Source organism: Lithobates pipiens, unplaced genomic scaffold (assembly GCF_037356315.1).
Source record: "Lithobates pipiens isolate NorthernLeopardFrog02 unplaced genomic scaffold, aLitPip1_a1.2 Scaffold_22, whole genome shotgun sequence".
Classification (NCBI taxonomy): Eukaryota; Metazoa; Chordata; class Amphibia; order Anura; family Ranidae; genus Lithobates; species Lithobates pipiens.
Genome location: NW_027507784.1, coordinates 57,570,519 through 57,590,400, shown reverse-complemented (window position 1 = coordinate 57,590,400; position 19,882 = coordinate 57,570,519). Strand labels below are relative to the sequence as shown.

The following is a 19,882-nucleotide window of genomic DNA, read 5'->3' as shown; positions in this document are numbered from 1 at the left end:
TCCTCTGTATCTCTGGGCTACAAGCTAGAGTTTCAGGACATTCCACCTTCTCGCTTTCTAAGGTCAAGGATCCCCAGGGATCCAGTAAAGCAAAGACCGCTATTCCTGGCCTTAGATCACTTACTATCCCAGGTGATAGTGGAAGTGGACCCAAAAGAACAGGGTTCAGGCTTTTACTCGAATCTCTTCGCCGTTCCAGGGCCGGGTGGAGGTGTCGGACCTGGGTCTGGAGGATCTGAACCGTTTTTTACGCATCCGGTCCTTCTGAATGCAGTCAATACGTGCTGTGGTCTCCTCCCTGCAGGGGGGAGAGTTTGTGGCATCGATGGATATCAGGGATGCGTGTCTCCATGTGCCAGTGTTTTCCGCACACCAGGGGTATCTGAGGTTCGCGGTAGAGGGGGGCCATTTTCAATTTGTGGCTTTGCCGTTCAGGCTCGCTACAGCTCCTCGAGTCTTCACAAAGATTCTAGACCCTCTCTTGGCAAACCTAAGAGCTCAGGGTATAGCCGTCATGGCGTATCTAGACGATTTGCTTCTCATAGAGAAAACAGTAGCGCTCCTGAAACCACAGTGTTACCAGAACACTAGATCTCCTGGAACGCCTAGGTTGGATTATAAACCTAGAAAAATCATCCCTACAGCCTGCTACCAGGTTGGAGTACCTGGGTATGGTCATCGACACCGCTCAAGGCGGGGTGTTTCTACCAAGGCCAAAGGCCTTGGCCATTGGGGGTCTGGTGCGCCTAACTCTGGGCAGAAGATCTTCCCCATTCGGTTGTGCATGAGACTGTTAGGGAAAATGGTCGCCTCCTTCGAGGCCGTTCCATTCGCCCAGTTCCACTCAAGGCCTCTGCAAAGATGCATCCTTGCGGCGTGGAACAGGAAGCCCCAGGCCTTGGATCTTCCTATGTGTCTGTCCCCAGGGACACGCAAGAGTCTCGTTTAGTGGTTACAAACTGAGAATTTGCTGAAAGGCAAAACTTTTCTTCCTCTTCCATGGAAGATTATTACGACAGATGCCAGCCTGACGGGCTGCGGAGCAGTGTTGGAGGAGACGTGCTCGCAGGGGAAATGGTCTGCGATCGAGAAGCTATTGCCCATAAATGTCTTGGAAATCCGGGCAGTTTATATGGCTCTCATAAAATGGTTTTACAGACTACGGGGTCTCCCTGTTCGGGTTCAGTCCGACAATGCCACAGCAGTGGCCTATATCAATCTCCAGGGTGGTACCAGGAGGCTGGTTGCACAAAAAGAGGTGAATCGCATACTTGCCTGGGCAGAAAAGCATGTTCCATCCCTTTCTGCAGTCCTCATTCCAGGAGTGGAAAATTGGCAGGCGGATTTTCTGAGCCGCCAGCAGTTGTGCCCAGGAGAATGGGTTCTGCACCCCGACGTGTTTTCAGAACATATGTCGCAGGTGGGGTACTCCAGACGTAGATCTGTTTGCGTCCAGATTCAACAGAAAGCTGGACAAATTCGTGTCAAGGACAAGAGATGTTCTTGCTCAGGGGTCGGAAGCTCTGACAGTTCCCTGGGATCAGTACAATCTAATTTATGCCTTCCCCCCGTGCCCGCTTCTGTCACGGTTCTTGGGAAGAATCAAGAGGGAAACAAAGTCGGTGCTTTTGGTAGCCCCGGCTTGGCCCAGGCGACCTTGGTACGCAGAGATCATTAAGTTGGCAGTAGGCAGGCCATGGATCCTTCCTCTCTGGCCAGATCTGCTCTCACAGGGTCCAATTTACCATCCTGCTTTACGCAGTCTGAATTTGATGGTTTGGCTGCTGAGACCCACATTCTGAGGGATCGTGGGCTTTCGGGGCCAGTCCTTTCTACTCTGGTCAATGCCAGAAAGCCGGCCTCCAGGCTTATTTACTACAAGATCTGGAAGGCATATGTTTCCTAGTGTGAATTCAGGGAATGGCATCCTAGAAAGTACGTCATTAGCAGGATCTTGGCCTTTCTCCAGTCAGGCCTAGAAATGAATTCGGCCGTAAGCACTATCAAGGTGCAGATTTCGGCCTTGTCAGTGATTTTTCAGAAGCCACCTGCATCACATTCCCTGGTGCGGGCTTTCATCCAGGGGGCCATGCGGATAAGACTGCCAGTCAAACCTCCGGTATGCCCATGGGATCTGAATTTGGTTCTCTCAGCTTTGCAGGGGCAACCATTTGAACCTTTGCATCTGGCTTCATTAGTCCTTTTTGACAAAAAAATTGGTTTTCTTGGTAGCCATTTCCTCGGCTAGGAGAGTGTATCTAATTATTCATAAGGACCGGGTGGTAATGCGTCCCAACAGGTCCTTTCTGCCTAAGGTGGTTTTGGGATTCCATTTGAATCAAGATGTAATCCTACCATCCTTTTTTCCAGACCCACAGTCCGCAGAAGAAGAATCTTTGCACACTTTGGATGTGGTAAGGGCAATCAGTATCTATCTTCAGGCAACTGCTCAGATAAGGAAAACTGATTGCTTATTTATTTTGCCGGAAGGCCCTAGGAAGGGCCAGGCAGCATCAAAATCCACTCTCTCAAGGTGGATTAGACAGATTATTTCTCAGGCCTATAGTGTTAAAGGGAAGATCCCTCCTTTTCAAGTGAAAGCGCACTCAACTAGGGCTGTAAGTGCTTCTTGGGCAGTGCATCACCAGGCCTCCCTGGCTCAGATCTGTAAGAATGCAACTTGGTCATCAGTCCACACATTCACCAGATTCTATCAGGTGGATGTCAGAGGGCAAGAGGATATCGCCTTTGGGCACAGTGTATTGCAGGCTGCAGTTTAGGTCCTCCGGTCCATGGCGGTCTATTATTATGATCTGTGTCTCCCTCCCCTCAATCTGAGCATTGCTATGGGACATCCCACTATGTAATGAAGCTCCTGTGTCCCGTGATGTATGATCAAGAAAATGGGATTTTTATATACAGCTTACCTGTAAAATCCTTTTCTTGAGAGTACATCACGGGACACAGGGCTCCCGCCCCTCTTGGGTTTTACGTGGTTTCCTATTGCTTGCTACAAAACTGAGGTGTCTCCCATATGGGAGGGGTTATATAGGGGAGGAATTCTCCTTAATTGGGGGTTAACCAGTGTCCAATCACCAGAGGTGCCTATATAACCCACTATGTAATGAAGCTCCTATGTCCTGTGATGTACTCTCAAGAAAAGGATTTTACAAGTAAGCTGTATATAAAAATCCCATTATCAGCTACAAGGCTTGGGAGTTGTAGATTACACAGGGCAATACTCTTCCATATTCGTACTTGCTTCATTTTCCAGCACTGAACGCGCCAGAAAGGGAGCAAAGGAAAGGTATACAGTGCCTTGAAAAATAATTCATACCCCTTGAAATTTTCCACATTTTGTCATGTTAAAATATAAATGTATTTTATTGGGATTTTATGCGATAGACCAACACAAAGTGGCACATAATTGTGAAGTGGAAGGAAAATGATAAACGGTTTTCGAAATTTTTTTACAAAATAAAATATCTGAAAAGTGTGGCGTGCATTTGTATTCAGCCCCCTTTATTCTGATACCCCTAACTAAAATCTAGTGGAACCAATTGCCTTCAGAAGTCACCCAATTTGTAAAAAGAGTTCACCTGTGTGTAATATAATCGCAGTATAAATACAGATGTTCTGTGAAACCCTCAGAGCTTTCTTGGAGATCCGTAGTGAACAAACAGCATCATGAAGGCCAATGAACACACCAGACAGGTCAGGGGTAAAGTTGTTAGTTGTTGGTAAAGTTGTGGAGAAGTTTAAAGTTTAAAGCAAGGTTAGGTTATATCATTGGGGCACTCTTCAATCCATCATCCGAATAGAAAGAGTATGGCACAACTGCAAACCTACGAAGACATGGCCGTCGACCTAAACTGACAAACCAGGTAAGGCGAGCATTAATCAGATGGTAACTCTGGAGGAGCTGCAGAGATCCACAGCTCAGGTGGGAGAATCTGTCCACAGGACAACTATATGTTGTGCACTTATGAAAGAGTGGCAAGAAGAAAGCCATTGTTGAAAGAAAGCCATAAGAAGTCCTGTTTGCAGTTTGCGAGAAGCCATGTGGGGGACACAGCAAACATGTGGAAAAAGGTGCTCTGGTTAGATAAGACCAAAATTAATTTTTTGGCCTAAAAGCAAAAATGCTGTGTGGCAGAAAACTAACACTGCACATAACCCTGAACACACCACCCCCACCGTGAAACATGGTGGTGGCAGCATCATGTCGTGGGGATGCTTTTCTTCAGCAGGAACAGGGAAGCTGGTCAGAGTTGATGAGAAGATGGATGGCGCCAAATACAGGGCAATCTTATGCCACCTACACACGATCAGAAATCTGGCCAGTAAAAGACAGATGAGAGCTTTTGGTCGGAAAATGCGACTGCGTGTATGCTCCATCGGACTTTTGCTGGTGGAATTCCAGCCAGCAAAAGATTGAGAGCAGATTCTCAATTTTTTGGTCCAAAAATGCGTTTGTGTGTATGCAATCCCGACGTGCAAAAAACTCACGCATGCTCAGATTCAAGTACGAGACAGAAGCACTCGGTCTGGTAAAACTACCATTCGTAATGGAGATGGCACATTCATCACGCTGACATTTTTTAAATAGTTTAATGCAACGCATTCTCTTCTTCTTTAGAATGCTAGAAGAATGAAGTTGTTTTGCTGCTCATATTTACACAGAGCTCTCACAAACGTCTTTCTTTATTATTTCTCGTGATCTCATGAATAATCTTTTTTGTTTTTAAAGCCAGATCTCCATAATAATGTTTGGAATTATTTTTTATTGTCATTTTATTTTATTTAAATCAAGAACTCCTTTTTTTATTATCTTGTATTTTTAAAACTCAAGGTGGTTGGTTGATGTCCCTTGTTAATTTGACCTTTTATTTTTGAAATGTACCTGCCTACTCACAAACAAACTGTCCTATTTGAAGAAAAACACATAGGCAAGTATTTTTATATGAAAAAAAATCTCCATTTATTCTGGCTCATAACAAAATAAAAAGGAAGGCAACGCTGGAGAAACTAAGAAAATATGTGGCACGGGCAGGCATATTGGCGTACAGGTACGTCCAATATTCGATGCCGCCCTGCTCCCGCGCTGGTCGAGACCCCCGTGAGTCCGGTCGCGGGACCCGCGGACTCGATCGCCGCGGGCATCCCCGCGATCGTCTCACGGAGCGGCCGAATGGAGGAAATGCTGTGTAAACAAAATTTTTCCATTCTGCCTAGCAACTAGTGACGCTGATCTCTGCTCCATGTGATTGGAGCAGAGATCAGTGTACACTAAATGAAAGCCCAACCCCCCCACAGTTAGTAACACACCCCTAGGAACACTTAACCCCTACACTGCCACCCACTGGTTAACCCTTTCACTGCCAGTGTCATTTACACAGGAATCACTGCATTTATATAGCAGTGATTACTGTATAAATGACAATGGTCCCACAAATGTGTCAAAAATGTCCGATGGGTCCCCCACAATGTCGCAGTCACAATAAAAATTGCTGATCGCCGCCATTACTAGTAAAAAAAAAAAATAATAAAAAATTATTAATAAAAATGCTATAAAACTATCCCTATTTTGTAAACACTATAACTTTTGCGCAAACCAATCAATAATCGCTTATTGCGATTTTTTTTACCAAAAATATGTAGAAGAATACGTATCGGCCTAAACTGAGGGAAAAAAATGTTTTTTTATATATTTTTGGGGGATATTTATTATGACAAAAAGTAGAAAATAATGCGTTTTTTTCAAAATTGTCGCTCTATTTTTGGTTATAGCGCAAAAAATAAAAACCGCAGGGGTGATCAAAAACCACCAAAAGAAAGCTCTATTTGTGGGAAAAAAAGGACGTCAATTTTGTTTGGGAGCCACGTCGCACAACCGCGCAATTGTCAGTTAAAGCGACGCAGTGCCGAATCGCAAAAAGGGGTCTGGTCTTTGACCAGCAAATTGGTCCGGTCTGCAAGTGGTTAAAATGGTTACTTTCATGTCCGTGGGCACAGTAATCATTCGTAGGAAACATTGTTCGTTTGCCAACTAAATACGATGTTTTTGGGAGATACAGGGTTAACTACATTTGGTCATGCTAATTTGTATTAAAAGACGTTTAGGACATTGTTGTCTAGATGTCTTTGAAACTAGAATGAATTGCAAACTTGATTTAGTGCAATGTAAGGAGAGGACACTCAGCAGCTGTTTACACATCTGGACATCTGGACACATCAGGAGCACTAGTGTGGGACACCAGAGCACATTTTTGAGGGTGACCCACACAGGTGCTCCAGTGAATACGGGGGTGTCTCCATGTGTGAAACTTGTCCAAAAAACCCCACTTCCAACCAATGTTTCACATTCATATTTCTGGCCACAAATATATGTGTGCTAAGTATACCTTTGGTTTCATTCACATAGGGGAGAAAGACTCGGTCCGTCTGAGGACACCAGCAACACCACACCTCAGGAAGAAGGGGAGCAGAGGACACCACAACCTCAGGATGTTGAGGAAGGAGAGGTGGAAGAAGTGGTTGAAAATGGCACCACAACAGGTCAGTGTCTGACATCACAGATTCAGGTAATAGATGTAATGCCTGCATATTTATAATACATGGTGTCTATTTTTATTTTAGGTGATGTGCAGATTGTGGAAGAACAATCTACTCATTTCACCAGTGACACTGCACAACGGCTTATCCAGGTCATAATGTGGTGTAGTTGAGATTTAGACCTTATCAAGGAAAAAACCAAGGAGATTGAACAAAGACTGAAGAACATGATTGATGTACTAGGGAGAATCTAAATTCAAAAATGATTACACTTTTTTTTTTTATATATAAAATTTATCTAAAGTTTTAATACAGCTTAAAAGCCAAATTTGGAAGATGCACACAGTGTGTCAACATGTGCTATCTGCCATCAGGGGATTTCAATGTACGCGTTTTTTGGATGCAACCCCTTCCTCCCAAATCTTTTTGGTTGCACCCCCAAAACATGTCCATTGATGGGAGATAGCACATGTTGACATTAGGCAGGGGATCAGAAAGGAAATCCCCATTTTGACTCACAATTTGTGTGCATCTTCTAAATTTGGCTTTTACAAGGGTGACATCACCCCATCTGATGGAGGCAAGATCAAGACATTTTTCACACTATAATGTCTGATATTGCTTTCATTTTTGCAATGTTGAACTTTGTAAGTTCCAGAGTTGTATATGTTATATTTGGAAGCATGCCTGTTTCTGTACTTTTTCAAAAATTTCAAGGTAAAGCTTTGAAAAAAAACACTTGGCACTATAAGTGCACTAGAAGAACCTAGGAGACAGATAAAAGAAATACAAGCAGTAAATACAAATCAAGATTTTATCATATCAATTTTTTTTTTGTAGCGGATGACATTTGGGATCAAATGTCACACGCATTGTAAATTTTGTTTTTGCCTCAGAACCTTACAGTACTGAGGGTTAATTGTGTAGGTAAACTTAACACCAGTCTGGCCAGGCCATGATTGATGTTCTGCCTGGTCATGTGAACGGGGGGGTGTACATGACAGGCTAGAACCAGGCCTGGTTGGATGCTTGGGTATGGCTCTCTCGGAGCCAAACAGCGGGAGTGCCGGGCCTGCTGAGGAGTCTGGGAGGGGATACTTAAGCAGGTGTGAGTCACGTGTTCGGGGTTCCGGAGTTGTTTGAGAGACCCGTTTGGTCTGTTCTGGTTCCAGGACCGGGGTAGCCCCATGAGGGGTCCCGGTCACGGGCTGTTTAAAATCCCGCAACATGTTCCTGTCATAGACCCGACTGGTCTGGGGTAGGGATCCGTCTGTTCCCGAGTCTCGGAACCTGCTGGTCCGAGGCGCTGTAACTGAGGGAGGATTCAGAGTGTCCGGGTGTGCTCTCAGCTTGTAGGGGCACCACAGCTTGTGCAACTGACCGGGGGATAACTCTTCAGAGGAGGGCCGACAAGTGGCTTCCTGAGAAGTGCCGCCTGATTACTGAGTTGGGAAGGATATTGACGAGTCCACACTTTTCCAGTACCTCAAAGGAAGCGGGAAACGTTCCAGGTACGGTTGGAAAAAGGTTCTTGTTCATTTTCAGTTGATTGTTCAAGTTTTGAGTCAACGTGCTGACTGCCATGACCTCTGGCTAGAGGTCTGTTCAGCCTTGAAGTACCCAGCTGCGAGTGGCTGGAAGTAGAAACTTTGTTAAACCTGCAGTTCAAGGTACCCAAGTTCTTCACGCGTGCCCTCTGTTCCCAAAGAGACTGTTTTGTGAGAGTCCCACTGCAAAATAAAACCTTTTGAAATGACTTTATTCGTGTCAGTGTACAAGTCGTTGGGTATCAACCCTGGGAACCCCTAGATTCGGAAGAGCAGGCCAGGAGAAGGTAACCGGTAAGCCCATTAAGTCAAGGCTGCCCTGCAATGGGTTATGGCCGCTACATTTTATTTTGAAAATATTTAAAAATTAGCTGGCATAGCAATGGCCCCCCACCCGTAAAATATTCCACATATTTTTCACGCACTTTGCGGCACTTTGGGGGGGGGGGGGCAAGCCAGGATGGCAATCTGCCAGGGCCATCATTGGAGTCTCATGAAGTCCGGCCTCTGACCCAGTTGTGGCAACATAACCAGGTGCATTTCACTTAAAAAAGTTGTGCAGTATGCAGCAGGATAAAACAATGTGGTTACATTTGTACTCTGCCATGTTAAATTGCTGTTAGAAATAAGCGGACCCGGCTGGCCCTTATCTCGAAGGTATTCTCCACCACTCTTCTGGCTCTGGCCAGCCAGTAATTAAAAATCCTCTTCTGTGGGGTGAGGGTCCTCTGGGGGAATGGCCTCATCATGTGAATGTGATCACCCAGACCAAATGCTTCATCAGCGATAACAACAAATGGGAGTCCTCTGACATTCTCTTCCACAGGTGGCAATACCAAGCCACCAATCTGGAGACATCGGTAGAACTCGGTCTGGGCAAAGACTCCACCATCTGATATACGGCCATTCTTCCCCACGTCCACATAGAGAAACTCATATGTCACCGACAATACCGCCATCAACACAATACTATGAAACCCCTTATAATTGAAGCAGTATGACCTGGAATGGGATGTGGGACGATGTGGACGTGTTTCCCATCAATTGTCCCTCCACAATTGGGAAAGTCCCAACAATGAGCAAAGTGGGAGGCCACACTCTGTTGTTCCTGTGGCGTTGAAGGAAACTGTGGAGTCAAACCAAAAAAAAAAAAAAAGTAGAAATTTTGCACATAAACATTGCAAGCAGATTAGACACAAACATTCTTAGCCAACATCAGTATAACATTTATTTTAAGCAGTATTTAAAGACAAAAGTATAAGGTCCACTTATTAGATTCCTCACCCCCTAAATTTTAGGGGGGGTTCTAAATGAGTTTGGGAGCCAACAAAAAGCCTCTGGCACTCTGCCTGAATTTAAGGACAACAATAACATTGGGACATATTTTAGGGGTGTTTAGGGTAAAGCACTACAATGGAGCTGACAAAATACATTGTTAAGTGACTAGGCTACGTGTATACTGGCCCAGGATGGCATACTGGGGAGGTTAGTGAAGGCAAATATGCATGAAGGACAAAAAAGGAGCATTAAAAGATTACAGCATGCAGCAGTACTAATGGTAAAAGGCTATTTCTCAGGCCCAATTAACACCCAAAGAGGGACCTGCCAGGGCTGCCCATTCTCCCCGCTACTATTGGACTGGCATTAGAACCACTCATTATACCGATACGAACCTCCTTATATGTCAGGGGAATAGATTGTGGGAACACTGAACACAAATGCATCCTTTTCGTGGATGATATACTGATGGCAGTATCTTGAAACACATTATACTCCCAAAATTACCCCGCATTGTTTAACCACTTGGCGCCCATACTACGTCTATTGACGTCATGGGCTTTCAGTGGTTATATCTGAGTGATGCCTGAGGCCACAGACATCATTCAGATATCGGCGTTTTCAGCCCGCGATTCCCTGCACCATAAGAATGATCATAGCGGCTGTTCCACCGCTTGATCGTTCTTGCGGGCGGCGGGAGGAGACGCCCCCCCTCCCGCCGCCCTCCGGTGCTTGTATCGACTCACCGCTTCCATCGGTGAGTCGGTGACAGGATCTGCCGGCCCCCACCAGTTACCATAGAGATTTCTGGTGGACCAGATTGTCCCCGGAGTCTCTATGTTCATTCGGAGGCCGGGCGCGATGTTATGATGTCACGCCCGGCCTCGGTATTCAAAATAACCGCGCCGATTTGGCAGGGAAGCCAGATCTTTTTTTTTTTTTTTTTTTTTTTTTTTACTCTTCCCAGCCTAGAGGTGAGATATGGGGTCTTATTGACCCCATATCTCACTGTAAATATGTTATTCCTATTACAAGGGATGTTTACATTCCCTGTAATAGGAATAAAAGTCATCAATTTTTTTTTATTTTTTTTTAAGTGTCAAACTAAAAAAATTTAAATAAAATTAACAATTAAAAAAAAAAAAAAAAAAAAAAAAGTAAAAGTAAAGCGCCCCTGTCCCCGTAAGCTCGCACACAGAAGCGAACGCATACGCAAGTCCCACCCACATATGAAAACGGTGTTCAAACCACACATGTGAGGTATTGCTGCGAACGTTAGAGCGAGAGCAATAATTCTAGCTCTAGACCTCCTCTGTACCCCAAAACATGTAACCAGTAAAAAAAATTTAAAGCGTCGCCTATGGGGATTTTTAAATACGAAAGTTTGGCGCCATTCCACGAGCGCGTGCAAATTTGAAGCGTGACATGTTGGGTATCTATTTACTCAGCGTATCCTCCTCTTTCACATTATGCAAAAAAATTGGGCTAACTTTACTGTTTTGTTTTTTTTAAGCATGAAACAGTTTTTTTTCTGAAAAAAACGTGTTCCAAAAATTGCTGCGCAAATACTGTGCGAGATAAAAAGTTGCAACGACCGCCATTATATTCTCTAGGGTCTTTGCTAAAAAAACATATATAATATTTGGGGGTTCTATGTAATTTTCTAGCAAAAAAATTAGGAATTTTACATGTAGGAGAGAAATGTCAGAAATGGCCTGGGCGCGAAGTGGTTAAAAACCTAGGGGCTGACCTGACAAGATGGTCGACCCACCCGCCGTTGTGATTTGGCAGACCACACTCGGTCAAAATGAACACGCTACCGAGAATATTGTATCTCTTTAGGACACTACCAGTGGCGCTAGCCAAACTGGATCTGAAATCATTTCAAACTAAATTACTGTCATTTATCTGGGGGAACAAGAGGCCTAGGGTGAATTTACGCACGTTACACGCCCCTAAGAGAAAAGGTGGACTGGGCTTTCCAGATTTATTGAAGTATTACTATGCCACACATATTAGGTAATTTGATCTTACTTTTTCACTATTTGATTTATCCTGCACCTTTATTTCATTTCATCTAACTATTTTGGTTGATATGGTTTCTTCAATGTTGTTTTTATTTTCTTTATATATCCCATGTATTTTACCTTTCCAATCATTCTAACTTTCTACTCTCACTAAGTTAACCTTACTTATACACTCATTAGCATCTCATTATCCTATCCTTTACCAAGTTTAGGACAGATTACCTTTTGTATCACATAATATGACCCTCCAATTTATTTTACAATCCTTCTTTCACTTTTAGCACCTTTGGTCACTGCTGACCCTTATTAATCTTTGGAATTTCCTTTCTTGGAAACCATCTTTGTCCAGTCCTGATCTGCCTTAACCACCTCAGCTCCCATCAGTGATACCCATATGGGGTTATTCTGATTCATTTTGGCACATTGCTACTGCATAGATACAGACAATGTAAGTACTTTTGAGAGTGGTTTTTGGGGGGGTTTATCCTAGCCAATATTACTTCTAATTACTTTATTTCAATCTCTATTTCCCGTGACAGGGCCAGACCTTACAGATATTATTTGTTATTATACTACAGCATTCAGTTTTCCACGTGCATGCTCCTGAAGAGTGGATGAATCCACGAAATGCATAGAGCTACTATATGCCATGTTTTATGCCAACCATATGTTTTACTTACCTAATGATCACTTGTAATATGTGATTTGTATTTTTGTGGTCAATTGTTATTGCTGTATGTTTATCCATTGAATGGAATATATTGGTCTTCTTGATGTACTCATGACTACCCTCATGCAACTTACCATTGATTTTTCAATAAATGTAAATGTTTTACACCTGCCTGCTTCATTTAAAGTCCCAACCTCCAGTCATTTTGATTTCTTTATGCCACACATTACTAGATTTCTAGATTTCTGCATCCATTACTAGATTGAATGCAGATAGAGGCCGAAGGCTGCAAGATGCACCCAATCTCATCTATTCTTTGGTTGTCTCCTAAGCAGAGACCCCCGATTCTATGTACAGCACTTTCTATCTCCCTGAGCATTTGGGATAGATTACTCAAATCTCACAACTTTCAATCCGTACACACTCCCTTAGCTCCACTATTGGGAAATGCAAGATTCGCCCCAGGCCTCTCTTCCAGAACATTTGAGTGGTGGACGAACAAGGGTCTACTAAAAATAGTGGATATCTGTGATCATATGGGCATTCTAACGAAAAGGGCATTAGAGGACAAGCACCTGTTACCAACCGAAGAGATCTTTAGATACACACAGATAGGGCATTTCCTGTCTACAATATCACAAATATCAGATATAGCTTTGATGACCCCTATGGAACATTTCTGCATACAATATGACAAGATCAGATTTCTGAATTGTATACTGTTCTCACAAGAAGAGATAGAAAGCTGACATCCAGGAGAGCATTGCGCTGGACGAGTGGCACAAAATAGCCCAGGGGGCCACGAATTCCATCATAAATACTTCAATAATAGAAGTAAATTTCAAAGTCTTAATGAGATGGTACATGGTCCCAGCAAGATTGGCGACCTTTATACCAGAGGCATCCCCTACATGCTTTCGAGGCTGCGGACAACTGAGACGCTATTGGATCAGGGTGTACAATTTTATATACACCCTCAACCAGGTAAATTTCAGCTTCAAAATCACAAAGGCATCTTATAATGCTAATATATACAGCAGTGAAAATGACAATAGCTAAATCATGAAAATCGGCAGTGGTGCCATTCGTTGCTCAAACAGAAGATCTCCTGGATAATGCTTAAGGAATGAATGACTGCAATCCTACATGATAAAATGCAACAGTTCGAAAAAATATGGAGACCTTAGACCAGATACTTAACCGGAGATTCCATAACTATATCTATGTGAGGTGGCTGGTGAGGGTGCGGGGATCGGGGGAAGGTGGTCGCTTTCTAAAAATCTAACTCTTTCCTTCTTCCTTTCTTTTGTAATCTATCTCTTTTAAGGTACAATTACTTTTTCCGGCCATCTCTAAATGGTTTGACAAATGAAAAATAAATATGAGGGTTCTAAGGCTGAAATCCAAAAATCCAAAAATCCAAAATGTCAATTTAGCCAGAGCATAGACCTCACTAGTAAACACGAATGTAGCTATAATATCATAAATGTCAACTTAGGAGATAAAATGTCAGTACCAAATTATAGAGTGTTTATATTTGCTATGATGAGGTAAAATAGGACTATGAAAATGTTTACATGTTTTGTACTTTTTTACTATGAAAAATTAGAACAATTTAAATAAAAACCATTGAAACAAAAGATTACAGCAGAACAGGTCTCTGGAATAATGATCTCCAGAGCCTGGGGGGAGATGCCTGTAGAGAACTTGAGGTCTTGTAGACTTCTCGTTGCCAAGTACCGCAACATGGCGACTAGCTTCTGCTCGGGGATGATGGCTTTCCGCATGCAGGTGTCCTGCTTCATAATATAAGGGGTGAGCAAAGCCAACAAACGGTGAAAAACGGGGCCCGTCACCCAGAGAAAATTCCTGAAATCACCAGGGTTATTCTCATGGATCTCCCACAAGAAAGGCATATGAGAGAATTGGTCACGTTGGAGTAACCAATTCTTGGTCCCTGAACTCCTCCCCACCCCGTTCATGGACTGGGCTTTGGTCAAAGTAAGAACCCCAACACCAAGCCCCCATATAGCACAAACGCTACGACGAGTACGTACCCGCAACATGGCTTCAACACAGTCAGCTGGTCAGAGCGAATGAACTGAACGCACTGAAGAACAGCAAAGCCTGTGAAAAGCAAGCTGAAAATCAGAAACAGGCGGACAAGAATGCACTGAAAAACAGATACGAACTGACTACACGCACTGAAAAACAGATAAAAAAACCCACAAGCACAAACTGAACAGCAGTGATCAGAATAAGCACGAGTCTGAAAAGCGTGAATCGTCTCTCTCCAAATTTCTAATAACACGAGATAAACATGAGATTAGCAGAAGGAGCCCAAAGGGTGGCGTACTGGCTATTGAATTTATCTGTGGCAAGACTTGAAAATTGCTGTTCACAGACGCTCTCCATCCAATCTGACAGAGCTTGAGCTATTTTACAAAGAATGGGCAACAATTTTACTCTTTAGATGTGTAAAGCTGGTAGAGACATCCTCAAAATGACTTGCAGCTGTAATTGCAACAAAAGGTGGTTCTACAAAGTATTGACTGAGAGGGGCTGAATACAAATGCACGCCACACTTTTCACATATTTATTTGTAAAAAAAATTGAGAACCATTTATCATTTTCCTTCTACTTCATAATTATGTGCCACTTTGTGTTGGTATAACACATAAAATCCCAATAAAATACATTTACATTTTTGGTTGCAACATGACAAAATTTGGAAAATTTTAAGGGGTAGGAATACTTTTTTAAAGGCACTATATATGCCTGGGAGGAAGGAGGGATTAAAGCAAACCTGTTGCTTTGCCCCTAATGGACAAAGAACAGGTTTACTTTAAAAGCAAGTGCCCCTTGACTGTCTAAAGTTCACCTGGTCCACCTGAGTGTTGTCACATGGGAGTGAGGTCAGGGGTTTCCTTTACTCCATGTAAGCAGCAAACAGGTAAATTTGGAGCTCTGGTAAGTTAACAGGCTGGAGAAGAGCAACAGCACTAAGATGCTAAACAGGATGAAAAAAAAAGAGCAATTAAAAACAAGGTAATTGTTTATGCAAATGAGTGTCACCCAGCTAGGGTTTAGATCTACTTTAACCGCTTCAGCCCCGGAAGATTTTACCCCCTTCCTGACCAGAGCACTTTTTGCGATACAGCACTGCGTCGCTTTAACTGACAATTGCGCAGTTGTGTGACGTTGCACTCAAACAAACTTGACATCCTTTTTTTTTTCCCACAAATAGAGCTTTCTTTTGGTGCTATTTGATCACCTCTGTAGTTTTCATTTTTTGAGCTATAAACAAAACAGAGCAAAAATTATGAAAAATAACCTGCAATATTTTGTACTTTTTGCTATAATAAATATCCTCATTTTTTAAAAAAGCAGATTTTTTCTCAGTTTAGGCCGATATATATTCTTCTACATTTAAAGGTAAAGAAGGAGAATTGGGATTTTCACGGTGCTTATATAGACTCAAAATTTTTTTTACATTTAATTATTATTTATTGACAAATACAAAATTATTCAGACGCATAAAATTGTGAGGTAGTTTACAAAACTGTTTTGTAGCAGTTGGGGTCCTGAGAGCCAGTAACGGAGATATTCATTGCACATTATCCCTAAAATTCTTCTACATATTTTTGGTAATAAAAATCACAATAAGCGTGTATTGATTGGTTTAGTGTCTACAACATAGGGGATAGATTTAGAGGATTTTTTATTATTATTATTATTATTTTTTACTAGTAATGGCCACCATCTGCGATTTTTATCATCACTGCGACATTATGGTGGACACATTGGACAATTTTGACACATTTTTGGGACCATTGGCATTTATACAGTGATCAGTGCAATAAAAATGCATTGATTACTGTAAAAATGTCACTGGCTGTGAAGGGTTTAACATGAGAGGGTGATCAAGGGGTTAATTGTGTTCCCTAGTATGTGTTCTAACTGAAGGGGGGATGGGACTTGCTAGGGGAAGAGATAGATCGGTGTTCATACCTTGTATGTCTCTTCTCCCCCTACACACAGAGATCCCGGTACTCACCGCGTCACGAGCGATCGCCGGAGCCGCCGGACACTCGCATCGGCTCCTCTGGTGGCACACTCCCCTAGTGGCCACCAGAAGAAGCAACGTAACATGGCGGTGATTTGCACAGCCGAGACATGTTGCCGCAGTACAACTACGGCAGCTAGTCGGCAAGCGGTTAAAGTGATTGTTATTAAGAAAAAAAAAAAAAGACTTTTACCTTGCCTCCTCTGTGCAGTTGGTTTTGCACAGAGCAGCCCAGATCTTCCTCTTCTCGGGTCCCTCTTTGTTTCTCCTGTCCGCTCCCTCCCATCGAGTGCCCCCTCAGTCAGCAGCTTTCTATGGGTGCACCCGAGCTGAGTCAGAGCTCTGTGTATCCATTCAGACATGGAGCCCCAACCTGGCTCTTCCCCTTTCTCCCCCGATTGGCTGACTGACTCTGATTGACAGCTGTGGGAGCCAATAGTGCCACTGCTGTGTCTCAGCCAATCAGGAGGAGTGTCCCGGACATCTTAGACATCGCTGGAAAGAGAAGGGGCTCAGGTAAGTAATTAGGGGGGCTGGGGAGGCTGCTACACACAGAATGCATTAAGATAAAAAAAAACTTCTGCCTTTACAACTCCTTCAGGTGAATTACCCAATGTGTCTAATTTTGGCAAACTAGGTTAATAACATCTATGTTTATGAGCATGTCCAAATCCAAGCACAAAATCTGACCGACATAGGAAATATCAGTATGGTGAAAAGAAAATTCCCAGCCAATCACTGTTGATTTCCCATAAAGACTTCAACAGTTTCCCAGCATGAGCATGCTAGTTTAGGAAATCATTAAAAAATGTTTATTAGATGTATCATGAACACATATTTGATTGCCATTTCACATCTACATGTCAATTTAGATAACTGAGCCAGAAATCAGTGTAATCATATTATTACAGGCTCGGAATCTGCACCTTTCATGTAATGAGAAATGCAATACGCAATCGCCATTTGTGGATATTGGGCAAGGGTATGGGCTGCATTTAGAGAAAAAAAGCTATTTTATATACCTGTTACAAATTTTGGTCATTCTGAAATCCTATGGGAAAGACTCTTTAGTGAGCTGCAACAGTCAATCAATGGCATTCAAATCCACTTTTACCAAACCTCTAACACTAAAATTTTTATACTGACATTGTTTTGTATTCCATACAACTTGACAACCAAAGTTCCCAGGTATAAATTTAATAATGCAATAAAGAAGCTACTTATTTTCAGAAAATTAGGGCTGTAAATCAAAGTTTATCTGTTTAGAGTTTTATTGTTTATGGTTATCTCTCCCAAAGAAAGAAGGGGTGGTGATTAAGAAAGTCCCTAGAAACTTGGGAATAAAACTATATCTTATTGCATACATAGTTATATATATATATATATATATATATATATATATATAAAATATATATTATATTATATTATATATCAGGCATTGTCAGGCATACCACAAGCTACCTGGGTGCTCATAGCCAGGGCAGGCCAGTAACGTAAGAGAAAGGAGCAAAAAAACAAACAACACAGCATTCTATGTGCTCATAAATGGAAAGATCCTGCTCTTAATACTATGCTTATATAATTTTCAGGTGAGTTTTTAGCAAAATCACAATGATACCTAGCTGATAAAGTGAATCTGATAAAGTGAATCTGACTTCTGTAGCTGCAGGTGCCATTTAGCAATTTACCCACATGGTCCACATCAGAAGTACAGAAGTCTTTCTCTGCTTTTTATTTTTCAGCAGCTTAGTTTACCCTGCTTCCCCCTGCCAGCAGTGGCTCAGCAGACTTCCATCCCTAATACAAATAAAAGGCAGGAGCAAGGAATGAGAAGTGGGGGATTTAAACTCCTTAAAAAAATGACATGAATGACTTTACTGCTTCTGCTGTGTACTTTGTAGCCGCTATCGCTGTGGAGAAATTCATCCTCAGAAGTCAGTGATGGGTTAGTTTTAAGTTCATTTACAGATTTTTGCTTCTGTCATCAAACTTGCCAAAATGGTACTGCTGGTTTTGTTAGTAGCTACTAACACTACTAACAAAATCAGAAGTACCATCAAGCATGCCATTTGGTTAAGTGGTTTACTTACTCCAATTTACCTGATACTCCTAACTTGCAACCTAGGATGACTTTGCCGGGTCTCATACTAGCCAACGCCTTCCTGTAACCCTTGAGCCTTACTTTACATCTGGCCCGAGATTAGGTGGTATCCATAGCGCAGACCTCATTTCGGATTGGTATGTGTCTCTTCCAGACTTTGCTTCAACGATGCTCCTGTATATTCCTGTATCCCCGATTCTGATTTTAATCTGTAACTGTTTCCTTGTAGATTATATAGCAGTAATACCCTACATGGAATGCCCCTGAAGAAAGGACTCTCCATCGGTCCTGAACGCATTGGGCTCAATACTAAAGGAACTGCATTTACATATTCTGCCTTTGTTTTTATGTATTCTAGTCATGGTGATGTATGCACCACATTTTTTATACTAATAAATATATTTCTATTTTCTGATATTGTGTTGCTGTCTAGTTGCCCTTAAAGTCCCATGGTATTCTTTTGGGGGATACTTTCTCTACACGATTCTATATATTGGGATGTTGGCAACTCTTTGGTCTACTTGGGTGGATTCCTATAATTATTAAACTATAAGTGGATACCATTTAGTTTACGAAATGGAAACAATTGCTTATTTTCCATAAAATTTTGTTTTCAGTTATTTTCAGTCACCTCCCATTCACTCAGTGGCAGATTCACTTCATGGCTCTGGGATGGCTTCCTAAAAGCAATGGTGGACTATGACTGTGCAGTGTGTTTTATTATACAAGATTTATATATTATACATGATTTATATAGCGCCAACAGTTTATGCAGTGCTTTACAATGTAAAGAGGGGGACAGCACAATTACAGTACAGTTCAATACAGAAGGGACAGCAGGGCCCTGCTCATAGAACTTACATTCTAAAGGGAGGGGGTGGTGGTACAAAAGGTAATAGATGCGGGGGAATGATTTGATGGGGGTGGCTTGGGGACAGTCATGTGGGTATGGGATAGGCTTCCCTGAATAAGTGAGTTTTCAGGGGTTTTTTTTACGATTTTTCTGATCGTGTGTACGGGCCATACCTTTTTTCGGGGGGTTGCTTGTGACAATGCAGTGGCACACCTGGGGACAGTTGTGACCCCATAACAGGAAGTGCCTATGTAAAAACTCTAATAGCAGAATCACCAGATATTTTTATGAAAGCTACAAATGATTTTCAAGTACATGCGATTTTATGCATTTGATTCAATTCTCTTTTAACTGGAGGTTGAAGAAGAATAAAAATCGAACAGAATCCTCTATATGCGCACAAATGGTTGAATCTCCTGCTATGCTTATGTATTCTGACAGCTGGCATCAGCAGCTGTCAGAATACCCGAACAGTGGCTGCATCTGATTGGATAATTTTCAGTCCAGCTGCTTTGATTAATCATTCAAAGTATGTCAGGCAGGGCCAACATTGTAGCACATTTCCTAATGACCCACACAAAATTAGCATAGTGTATGGCCAGTTTTAGCTTTTCACAATACCAATGCTTCTGCGAACAGAATATGCATTTAGAGATAAAAGCAGAGTTCACAATGGCAGAGAGGTTTGAGGGAAAAAAAAGCAGTTCTGCCATAGAATGTCATAGCAGCATTCATATATGTATGTTCTTGCTGCACTCACCCGTGGACAATAGATGTGTATCCTG

At 42.4% G+C, this 19,882-nt stretch overlaps 1 protein-coding gene across 1 annotated transcript in view; it reads right to left on the bottom strand.

Moving 5' to 3' along the window:
* Positions 1–19,882, bottom strand: part of CCDC148 (coiled-coil domain containing 148) — a 416,154-nt gene that overhangs the window by 316,249 nt on the left and 80,023 nt on the right. The gene's annotated exons all lie outside the window — the stretch shown is intronic.